Here is a 12,990-nt window from a genome sequence, read left to right on the forward strand (position 1 = left end):
CATGCGCGTCGGGAGGTGCTCGCTTGGTCGGGGGTTGCTGTGCGCAGGCCGCCGCGTGAGCCTCACCTGCGAAAGCCCTGAAGGGTTGTGTGCGGCTATGTTGCTGTGCTATGGTTGGTGCTATGGAGGCTGCGTCAGCCAGCAGAGAGCCTGTGTTACGGCTTCCATGCCAGCGGGGAGAGAGTAAACGCATCTGCGGTTTCCGCAGCTCCTCTCCTTTTCTTCCAGCCTCTTATCTTGCGCCTTGCCTTCCCTGGGTTCAGCGAGCAAGGCAGACAGTGTGAACAGCAAGACAACTGGCGTCACAAACAGGATCAGCAATACACATGGTTAGAAACATATGTTACAAACTAACTGCCAGCATATCACACTTTAATGGTGAAGCATTTGAAATTTTACCATTAAGTTAGGAACATTATCAACAGCATTATTTAACATTACTTTCAAAGTTCTGGTCAATATAACAGGATAAGATAATATAAGAGATAGACATTTAGGAAGGAGGAGACAAAGTAATCATTATTTCCATTTAAACTCAGAATATACTAGGAAAGTCTAGATGACTCAACAAGAGTGTTCAGGAAAGTGGCCAGTATAAATAATCATTTAGTAGAGTGAGTAGAAGGGAAGATTCCATTTATAATAACAACAAAAATACAAAACACCCAGGACTGTGTATCTTCATGAATGTTAAGAGTGTATCCAGGGCTGCTGCTGCTAAGTCACTTCAGTTGTGTCCGACTCTGTGCAACCTCATAGATGGCAGCCCACCAGGCTCCCCTGTCCCTAGAATTCTCCAGGCAAGAACACTGGAGTGGGTTGCCATTTCCTTCTCCAATGCATGAAAGTGAAAAGTGAAAGTGAAGTCGCTCAGTCGTGTCCGACTCTTAGCGACCCCATGGACTGTATTCCACCAGGCTCCTCTGTCTGTGGGATTTTCCAGGCAAGAGTACTGAAGTACTGCCTGGCAAGAGTACTTGCCATTGCCTTCTCCGGTATCCAGGGCAGTACAAGACAAACACTGATGAGGGGAAATGGCTCTTAAGAATCTTAGGTATATAGTTTACAGGAGAAATAAAATTTGCAAGCTCACTAGTAATTATAGGAATTCAGAGAGCCATGCGGTAACATGCATTTCCCTCTTTATTCAGAATTCCAAAACTTTACCAGTGTGTGAGGAGAAGGTGAAGAAATAAGCTCCCATATGTTCCTGGGGAGATGCAATTTAGTACCACACTTTTGTTGCAGTTGTTTAATATTGATTATAATTTTAGATATACATTCCCTTGACCCAGAGTTTCCCCTCCAAGTAAGTGTTTCTATAAAAATACGTTTCCCTTGTAGTGTGAAGTTTATTGCAACATTGCTCAGAATTGTGAAAAAAAATTGGAAACATTCTAAGTATTCATCTATAGAGAGTTGGCTAAATGAGTTAGGATACATTGGTATAGTGGAGCTGTTAGGAAGAATAAGATAGATACAAGAGCGGAATTAACAATAGTTAACAATAATCATTGACCAATCAGAAAGGATGTTGGTTTCAGCTAGTATAACAATACTGGTCAGGGACAATTATTATGGACTTTCAAATAAGAAAGTGGATGAACAGCTAATATGAATATTAATAAAGTATGGATGAGGTAGATACATTTAGGAAGAATAATTAAGCCTGCAATTGTTTTTAAAATTTAAAAACTCATACCAAGCAGGATAATAGAGATTAAATCATAATATTAAACTTGTCTAACTATTCAGTACAAAGCTGGCAGCCTGCTGCCAAACAAAGTCTTATTGAAACATAGCTTTATAGGGCCAATTTATCCATTCAGTACAGAAGGCCTAGAGAACAGGGCCCACAGAAGTCAATGCAATGCCTTAATTTCATTAAAAGATAGAAAAAAAATCAATTTTGTTTTCAGAGTTTTTTTTTTTCCTTTATTTTTTTAATTGGAGGAAACTTACTTTACAGTGTTGTGTGGGTTTCTGCCAGACAGCAACGCATATCAGCCATAATTATACATCCATCCCCTCCCTGCTGAGCCTCCCTCCCCTCCCCCACCCCTCGTCTCTAGGTCATCTCAGAGCACCTGGCTGGGCTTCCTGTGTCATACAGCAACTTCCCACCAGCTCTTTATTTAGTTATTTATTTTTAATATAAATTTATTTATTTTGATTGGAGGCTAATTACTTTACAATATTGTATTGGTTTTGCCATACATCAACATGAATCGGCCACGGGTGTACACGTGTTCCCCATCCTGAACCCCCCTCCCACCTCCTTCCCCATACCGTTCCTCTGGGTATCCCAGTGCATCAGCCCCGAGCATCCTGTATTTTTAGGGTCAAAATATTTAATTTTTTTCTCACATCAGGAAAACAATACAATGTTAGAGCCCACAAAAGTCTATTAATTTTTGCCAAAACAAACAAAAAATAATTCATGTATCTAAAGTTATTTAAATAAAATTTTTAATTTACTTTTGTACTGGGAGGGAGCCCATAAGCCAGAAGTTGTTAGGCCCCACAGAAGGCCTAAAGCAGTTCTGCAACCATGCTGGTGCGTTTGCATACTGTCTGCAGCTGATCTGGCAAGTGTAGAATTGAGTAGTTATATTGTACACAAAGTCCAGGAAACCTTTCCTGATCCTTGGCTTAGTGTATTAGTACTCATGCTGTTAAACAAAACCATCTTTATACACTGAATTTTACTTTTAATACTATCCTGACCATGAACTTTTAAGAAAAAAGTTGTATTTTTTAAATTCTTTGTATTAAAGAAGGAATGTCAACTATGGCAGTTAAAAATTTTAATAGAAGGAAAATCACCAAATAACCTATATTTAGATTAAATTATCTTCATGCCAGACTTCACAAAAAAAGAGAATGAAGACAAAACAGAAATTTTAAGGGAAAAAAAAAAATCTCCAAATAGTATGCTCTTCCAAATAGACATAAGTGGCAGAAAACATCTGCCTTCTGTGGCATGGAAGTAGCATAGCACAGTGACCTCATGAATAATTCAGCAGCTGACAGTGTTAAGAGTATTGTTCCTGAGATCTAATGCCAATTGTTTATAATTCTGCTACTAAAGTTTAAAGAAAACAATAATAGCTCACAAGCTTGGCATATAATTTTAGATTCATTTTTGGATTCCTCAAATTTATATTATGATGGGTCTATTTTACTTAGACTAAAAAATCTTAATTTTAAGATTCAGACTCTTGGCATTCAGGTGTCATAGGCCATGACTCATTTATTCATAAGAAGATTTCTGGAAGATTATTTCCAAACTGGTATGAGTTTTGTCTCTAGGGATGGAAATGTGTATCGTGTGGTTTACCAACATGGAAGGGCAGTGGAAATGGTCCATGTGGCTAAGAAGGATCAGATTGTTACCAACACTGATTAGACTTGCCAGCTCATTGGGATACTAGGAAGCAGGTCAACTTGGGTTTAGTAATGTTTTTAAAGTCTCTGTGTACCCCTTTATGCCTGTTCCAGGTCAGACCACTCTCACCTCCCTGCCCTTGGTACACCATGCTCAAGGTGACATAATCTATCATCCAAACTGGGCACATCAACGGTACTGAGGTATAATTCATATACAATATAATGCATCCATTTTAAGTGTATTTTTAAAGTTGTTTTGGCAAATGCATATTTCCATCTAACCACAATCAATACAGAGAGCATTTTCATCATCCTTGGCAGATTCCTAATGCCCAAACTCAGTTCAGTTCAGTCACTCAGTCGTGTCCGACTCTTTGCGACCCCATGAATCGCAGCACGCCAGGCCTTCCTGTCCATCACCAACTCCCGGAGTTCACTCAGACTCACATCCATCGAGTTCGTGATGCCACCCAACCATCTCATCCTCTGTCGTCCCCTTCTCCTCCTGCCCCCAATCCCTCTCAGCATCAGAGTCTTTTCCAATGAGTCAACTCTTCGCATGAGGTGGCCAAAGTACTGGAGTTTCAGCTTCAGCATCATTCCTTCCAAAGAAATCCCAGGGCTGATCTCCTTCAGAACGGACTGGTTGGATCTCCTTGCAGTCCAAGGGACTCTCAAGAGTCTTTTCCAACACCACAGTTCAAAACCATCAATTCTTCGGTGCTCAGCCTTCTTCACAGTCCAACTCTCACATCCATACATGACCATTGGAAAAACCATAGCCTTGACTAGACGGACCTTAGTTGGCAAAGTAATGTCTCTGCTTTTGAATATACTCTCTAGGTTGGTCATAACTTTTCTTCCAAGGAGTAAGCATCTTTTAATTTCATGGCTGCAGTCACCATCTGCAGTGATTTTGGAGCCCCAAAAAATAAAGTCTGACACTGTTTCTACTGTTTCCCCATCTATTTCCCATGAAGTGATGGGACTGGATGCCATGATCTTCGTTTTCTGAATGTTGAGCTTTAGGCCAACTTTTTCACTCTCCTCTTTCACTTTCATCAAGAGGCTTTTTAGCTCCTCTTCACTTTTTGCCATAAGGGTGGTGTCATCTGCATATCTGAGGTTATTGATATTTCTCCCGGCAATCTTGATTCCAGCTTGTGTTTCTTCCAGCCCAGCGTTTCTCATGATGTAGTCTGCATAGAAGTTAAATAAACAGGGTGACAATATACAGCCTTGACGTACTCCTTTTCCTGTTTGGAACCAGTCTGTTGTTCCATGTCCAGTTCTAACTGTTGCTTCCTGGCCTGCGTAGTTTTCTCGAGGCAGGTCAGGTGGTCTGATATTCCCATCTCTTTCAGAATTTTCCACAGTTTATTGTGATCCACACAGGTGTATAATTCTTTTCATACATTGTTGGCTTTGATTTGCTAACATTTTCTGAGGATTTTTGCATCTACATTCGTAAAAAATACTGGTCTGTAGTTTTTCTGTTTTGTAATGTTTTATCTGGCTTTGGTATACGGGTAATTCTGGCTTCATAGAATGATTTAGGAAGTATTCTCTCTGATTCTATCTCTTGGAAGAAATCGTAAAGAACTGGCTTAAGTGTTTGGTAGAATTTACCAGTGAACCTGTCTGAGCCTGGTGCATTCAATTTTGGAAGGTCATTAATTGTTGATTCAATTTATTTAATAGATGTGATCTATTCTGATTGTCTATTTGTTCCTGTGTGAGTTTTGGCAGATTGTGTCTTTCAGAAAATTTGTGCACTTCATCTAGCTTATAAATTTGTGAACATAGAGTTGTTCATAATCGTCCTTGCAGTCATGGAATTTAACATCCTTTCAATGTCCACGTCCAGATATTGAGTTCCTTAGAGCAAAATTCTGGCTTAAATTGAAGAAAGTAGGGAAAACTACTAGGCCACTCAGGTATGACCTAAATCAAGTCCCTTATGATTATACAGTGGAGGTTATGAATAGATTTAAAGGATTAGATCTGGTAGACGGATTGCCTGAAGAACTATGGACAGAGGTTCGTAACATTATACAGGAGACAGTGACCAAAACCATCCCAAAGAAAAAGAAATGCAAGCAGGCAAAGTGGATGTCTAAGAGACTTTACAAATAGCTAAGGAAAGAAGAGAAATAAAAGGCAAGGGAGAAAGGGAAAGACATATCAAACCGAATGCAGAGTTTCTGAGAACAGCAGGGAGGGATAAGGCCTTCTTAAATAAGCAGTGCAAGGAAATAAAGGAAAACAATAGAATGGGAAAGACTACAGATCTCCTCAAGAAAATCTGAGCATCAAGAGAACATTTCATGCAAGAATGGGCATGATAAAGGACAGAAACAGTAAGAAGCAGAAGGGATTAAGAAGAAATGACAAGAATACCGAGGAACTATACAAAAACAGTCTTAATGACCTGGATAATCCATGATGGTGTGGTCACTTACCTAAGCCAGACATCTTGGAACATGAAGTCAAGTGGGCTCTAGGAAGCGTTACTATGAACAAAGCTAGTGGAGGTGATGGAATTCCAGCTGAGCTCTTTCAAAGATGGGGCTGTTAAAGTGTTGCAGTCAATATGTCAGCAGATTTGGAAAACAGCAGTTGCCACAGGACTGGAAAAGGTCAGTTTTCATTCCAATCCCAAGGAAGGGCGGTGCCAAAGAGTGTTCCAACTACCATATAATTGTGCTCATTTCACATGGTAGTAAGGTTATGCTCAAAATCCTCAAGCCAGGCTTTGGCTGTATGTGAACTGAGAACTTACAGATGTACCAGCTGGGTTTGTAAGGTTTAGAAAAGGCAGAGGAACCAGAGATCAAATTGCCAACATTCACTGGATCATGGAGAAAGCAAGGGAATTCCAGCAAAACAACCGCTTCTGCTTCATTGACTATGCTAAAGCCTTTGACTGCATGGGTCACAAGATTGTGGAAAATTCTTAAAGAGATGGAGTAGCAGATAACTTGACTTGTCTCCTGAGAAACCTGTATGCAGGTCAAGAAGCAACAGTTATAACCTGAGATGGAATAGTGGACTGGTTCAAAACTGGGAAAGGAGTACAAGGCTGAATGTTGTCACCCTGCTTATTTAACTTCTATGCAGAGTACCTCATGTGAAATGCTGGGCTGGATGAATCGCAACCTGAAATCAATATTACCAGGAGAAATATCAGCAACCTCAGATAGGCAGATGATACCACTCAAATGGCAGAAAGTGAAGAGGAACTGAAGAGCCTCTTTGAGGGTGAAAGAACAAAGTGAAAAAGCTGGCTTAAAATTCAAATTTTGAAAAAACTAAAATCATGGCATTTGGTTACATCAGTTCATGGCAAATAGAAGGGAGGAAAGTGGAAGCAGTGACAGATTTTAGTTTCTTGGGCTCCAAAATCACTGCAGATGGTGAGTATAGCCATGAAATTGATACACAGCTTGTTCCTTGGAAGGAAAGCTATGACAAACCTAGACAGTGTGCTAAAAAGCAGAGACGTCACTTTGCCAACAAAAGTCTGTATAGTGAAAGCTATGCTTTTTCCAGTAGTCATATACAGATGGGAGAGTTGGACCATAAAGAAAGTTGAGCACCCAAAAATTGATGCTTTCAAATTGTGATGCTGGAGAAGACTCTTGAGAGTCCCTTGGACAGCAAGGAGATAAAACCAGTCAATCTGAAAGGAAATCAACCATGACTATTCATTGGAAGGACTTGTTCTGAAACTGAAGCTCCAATACTTTGGCCACCTTATGGGAAGAGCCAACTCATTGGAAAAGACTGTAATGCTAGGAAAGTTTGATGGCAAAAGGAGAAGGGAGTGGCAGAGGATGAGATGGTTGGATAGTATCACCAACTCTATGGACATGAATTTGAGCAAACTCTGGGAGATAGTGGAGGACAGAGGAGCCTGGTGTGCCCATGAGGTTGCAAAGAGTTGGAGATGATTTAGTGACTGAACAACAATAACAGTGATGTCCATGTCATCTAGGTGATGTCCCTTCTTTAACTTCTGATGTTAGTAATTTGTGCCTTTTTTCTCTTAGTTACGCTGCCTAGAGATTTATAGATTTACTTGATCTTTTCAAGGAACTTTCTGTTTTGTTGATTTTTTTCCCTCCATTTCCTGTTTTCAATGTCATTGATTCTGTTGCATTAAAAAAAATTTCCCGTTCCTCTCTTTGGATTTAATTTTCTCTTCTTTTTAAAAATTTTCCTAAAGCAGATGCTTATATGAGGCTTAGATGATTGATTTTAGATCTCTCTTCTTTTCTGAAACATATATTCAATACTCTGGATTTCCCTTTAAAATACTATTTTGCTACATTCCACAAATTTGGATAATCTGTTTTTTCATTTCTATTTAGTTCAAAGTATTTACAATTTGTTTTTGAAATTTCGTCTTTAACCCATGTGTTGTTTAAATGTGTGTTGTTTATTCTCCAAGCATTTTGGTACTTTCTAATTATCATTATTGATTTCTATTTTAATTCCACTGTGGTGTAACAGCAGATATTGTATAATCTGTATTTCTTTAAATTTGTTAAAGTGTGTCTTATGGCCTAGAATGTGGTCTATCTCAGTGAATGCTCTATGTGAGATTGAAAAGAATACATATTTTCAATTGTTGAATAATATATTTTATAGTTGTCAATTACTTTCACAAATGTGCAATGGTTTCCTTACTGATTTTCTCTCTGCTGGATCTGCCCAATTCTGAGAGAGGGATGTTGAAGTTTTCTACTATAATGGATTGATTTATTTCTCCTTACAATTCTATTGGTTTTTGTCTCATTGATTTTCATGCCCTGTTTTTAGATGTATATACATTAACTATTACTGTGTCTTCTTGGAGAATTGATCCCTTATCATTTTGTAATGTCTGTCTTTATCACTGATAATTTTCCTTACTCGAAAGTTTGTTTTTCTGAAATTCAGAGCATTGCTCTATCTTTTAGCATATTTTTTCCATCCACTTTCTTTACTCTATTTGTGTCTTCATACTTAAAGTGGGCTTCAACTATATATAATAGTGTCTTTTTTGGATACATTCTAATAATTGCTATCTTTTAATGGAAGTAATTAGACCAATGACATTTATAGTGATTATTGATATCGTTGGGTTCCCATATATATATAACAAACATATATAGTTTGTTAATTTTCTAGCTATTGCCCTTGTTCTTTATATTTGTGTCTTCTACTCTTTTTATGTCTTTTGATTTTTTAATTAATTGAGAATTTTATATGATTCCATTTTTTCTTTCTTAGTGTCAGTCAGTCAGTCAGTTCAGTCGCTCAGTTGTGTCCGACTCTTTGTGATCCCATGAATCTCAGCACACCAGGCCTCCCTGTCCATCACCATCTCCCAGAGTTCACTCAGACTCACGTCCATCGAGTCCGTGATGCCATCCAGCCATCTCATCCTCTGTTGTCCCCTTTTCCTCCTGCCCCCAATCCCTCCTAGCATCAGAGTCTTTTCCAATGAGTCAACTCTTCTCGTGAGGTGGCCAAAGTACTGGAGCTTCAGCTTTAGCATCATTCCTTCCAAAGAAATCCCAGGGCTGATCTCCTTCAGAACGGACTGGTTGGATCTCCTTGCAGTCCAAGGGACTCGCAAGAGTCTTCTCCAACACCACAGTTCAAATGCATCAATTCTTCGGCGCTCAGCCTTCTTCACAGTCCAACTCTCACATCCATACACGACCACAGGAAAAACCATAGCCTTGACTAGACGGACCTTAGTCGGCAAAGTAATGTCTCTGCTTTTGAATATACTATCTAGGTTGGTCATAACTTTTCTTCCAAGGAGTCAGCATCTTTTAATTTCATGGCTGCAGTCACCATCTGCAGTGATTTTGGAGCCCAAAAAAATAAAGTCTGACACTGTTTCCACTGTTTCCCCATCTATTTCCCGTGAAGTGATGGCGCCAGATGCCATGATCTTCGTTTTCTGAATGTTGAGCTTTAAGCCAACTTTTTCACTCACCTCTTTCACTTTCATCAAGAGGCTTTTTAGTTCCTCTTCACTTTCTGCCATAAGGGTGGTGTCATCTGCATATCTGAGGTTATTGATATTTCTCCCGGCAATCTTGATTCCAGCTTGTGTGTCTTCCAGCCCAGCGTTTCTCATGATGTACTCTGCATAGAAGTTAAATAAGCAGGGTGACAATATACAGCCTTGACGTACTCCTTTTCCTATTTGGAACCAGTCTGTTGTTCTATGTCCAGTTCTAACTGTTGCTTCCTGACCTGCATACAGATTTCTCCAGAGGCAGGTTAGGTGCTCTGGTATTCCCATCTCTTGAAGAATTTTCCACAGTTTCTTGTGATCCACACAGTCAAAGGCTTTACCATAGTCAATAAAGCAGAAATAGATGTTTTTCTGGAACTCTCTTGCTTTTTCCATGATCCAGCGGATGTTGGCAATTTGATCTCTGGTTCCTCTGCCTTTTCTAAAACCAGCTTGAACATCAGCGTGTTATCAATTATCTTTTAAAAAAACTTTTTAGTGGTTGCCCTAAAATTTGCCCTGGGTTTTTACAGCTAATTCAAATAATACTATATTACTTCACGGGAATTGCAAGTATGTTTTAATAACCTTGCAGGCTTCCTTGGTGGCTCAGAGGTTAAAGCGTCTGCCTGCAATTGGGGAGACCTGGGTTCAATCCCTGGGTTGGGAAGACCTCCTGGAGAAGGAAATGGCAACCCACTCCAGTATTCTTGCCTGGAGAATCCCATGGACGGAGGAGCCTGGTGGGCTACAGTCCACGGGGTTGCAGAGAGTCAGACACGACTGAGCGACTTCACTCACTCACTCACTTTAATAACCAAGCATCCCTAACTCCTCCCTCCTGTCAATAATCAGGGCACTATTGTGTCATTCACTTCAAATATATAAAAGGTATAATCATCAAATACATTGTTGTTGCTACTATTTTGAAGAAGCTCTTATCTGTTAGATCAATTAAAGAATAAGAAAAATAAAAGTTTTAATTTTAACTTCACTTATTCCTTCTTTATTGTTCTTGTATTAACAGAATTTTCTTCTTTTCTATATTCCTTTTTATTAAATTGAAATATAGTTGATTTACAATGTTGTGTTAATTTCAAGCGTATATCAAAGTGATTCAGATATATGTGTATGTGTATATATATATATATTTTTTTTCAGATTCTCTTATCTTATAGGTTATAAAAAATATTGAGTATATTTTACTGTGCCACACAGTAGGTCCTTGTTATTGATTTTATTTATAATTTTTAAATATTTTATATAAATTAAATTATATTTTATATCCATTATTTATAACTAAATTGTTTATACATTTAAGTTTGATTATAAAATTACAGTAGTGTGTACTGTATACTTGAGGCTCTGGCTTCTGAGACCTTGCTGACCCAAGGAGGGACTGTCCTCCCCCAGGATTAACTAATTCCTGGAAATAGTAGGACTTGCCTGCTAACACTCCTTAGATGTACAAACCAATGAATCCTGAGTCCACACCCTCTCCTGCCTCCTCTTATTGGACTCTTGAACTCTGGGACACTAGCCACCTTTCATTGCAACCCCAGTAACATGTACTTGGCAACAAAGGGCCGCCCCTACAATCTAGACCCCACTGAGCTTTCTCAGACTCTTCACTTCTAAGTCTGCGTAGCTTGCCATAGCTCTCCTTGCCCATTTCCTCCCAGGAAAACCAGGATCGGCTCCTACCCACCTCTCTCCGCCTGCTCCTGTCTCCCCAGTGCCTCCCTGTGTGACCCTTGACCCTGCATGGTGTGTCATGCCTCTTGTTTCTAAGGGCCTGTGAGTACAATAAAAACGTCTTCCTTTTTAACAATCATCTTGTGTCTGTGCGTCTTTCTGTGTCTGATTAAAACATAATTTGTGTTTATGGAGATCCAAATTGCTGACCTATATTATTTTCCTTCTCTCTGAGAGCTTCTTTGAACATTTCTTGCAAATCAGGTCAGCTAGTGACAAATTCTCTCTCTCTCTCTTTTTTTTTCTTTGTTTGTTTGAGAAAGTCTTTATTTCTCCCTAACTCTTAAAGATAGTTTCACAGGTTGCAAAATTCCAGGTTTGGGGGTCTTTTTCTCTCAACATTTAAGATAGTCCACTCCTGGGACTTCCCTGGTGATCCAGTGGTTAAAAATTTGCCTTCCATTGCAGGGGACATGGGTTGAATCCCTGGTTGGGGAAATAAGATCCCACATGCTGTGGGGAGATGAAGTCTGTGCACCCCAGTTACTGAGCCTGTGCGCTCTAGAGCCTGTGTTTCAAAACAAGAGAAGTCTGTGTGCCTCAACAAAGAGCCTGTACAATGCAGTGAAAACCCAGCACAGAAAAAAATAAAATGTAAAATAAATAAAACAGTCTGTGCCAACCTCCTCTTGTTTGTGTGATTGCTGAGAAGTCAGATGTAATTTTTGCTCCCCTATAGATAATGCGTTTGTTTTTTGTTTCTTTGTTTTTGGCAGTTATCTTTTTTCTGTTGTTTGAGCTTCCTGGATCTGTAGTTTGGTGTCTGACATTAACTTGCGGGAAATTCTCAATCGTTACTGTTTCAAATACTTCTTCTCCTGCTGGTATTTCCACTACACATTTATTATACTTTTACTAGTTGTCCCCTAATTCTTACATGTAAAGTTCCATTTTTTTTTCTTTGTGTTTCAATTTTGGAAGTTTCTATTGATAAATCCTCAAACTCAGAGATTCTTTCCTTAGCTTAAGTCCAGTCTACTAACGACTCCATCAAAGACATTCTTCACTTCTGTTACAGAGTTTCTTCTAATCTTTTGAATTTGCTGCTTGCTTCACCCATCTGTTCTTGCATGCTTTTTCATTAGAGCCATTAGCATATTGCCATGAAATTGAAAGACGCTTACTCCATGGAAGGAAAGTTATGACCAACCTAGATAGTATATTCAAAAGCAGAGACATTACTTTGCCAACTAAGGTCCGTCTAGTCAAGGCTATGGTTTTTCCTGTGGTCATGTATGGATGTGAGAGTTGGACTGTGAAGAAGGCTGAGCGGTGAAGAATTGATGCTTTTGAGCTGTGGTGTTGGAGAAGACTCTTGAGAGTCCCTTGGACTGCAAGGAGATCCAACCAGTCCGTTCTGAAGGAGATCAGTCCTGGGATTTCTTTGGCAGGAATGATGCTAAAGCTGAAACTCCAGTACTTTGGCCACCTCATGAGAAGAGTTGACTCATTGGAAAAGACTCTGATGCTGGGAGGGATTGGGGGCAGGAGGAGAAGGGGACGACAGAGGATAAGATGGCTGGATGGAGGTGAGTCTGAGTGAACTCTGGGAGTTGGTGATGGACAGGGAGGCCTGGCGTGCTGCATTTCATGGGGTCGCAAAGAGTCAGACACGACTGAGTGACTGCACTGAACTGAAGATGGTTTTGAGGATTAAATAATATGGTGCATAAAGAGCACTGAGAGAAATATCTGAGCCATGGTAAGGACACAGCAAACATTAGCATTAGAATGATTTTCAACAAATGGGCTCCTCTGGTGGCCCAGATGGTAAAGACTCTTCCTGCAATGCAGGAGACGCAGGTTCGATCCATGGGTTGGGAAGA

This window comes from Oryx dammah, unplaced genomic scaffold, assembly GCF_014754425.2.
Source record: "Oryx dammah isolate SB20612 unplaced genomic scaffold, SCBI_Odam_1.1 HiC_scaffold_2, whole genome shotgun sequence".
In the NCBI taxonomy this organism is placed as follows: domain Eukaryota; kingdom Metazoa; phylum Chordata; class Mammalia; order Artiodactyla; family Bovidae; genus Oryx; species Oryx dammah.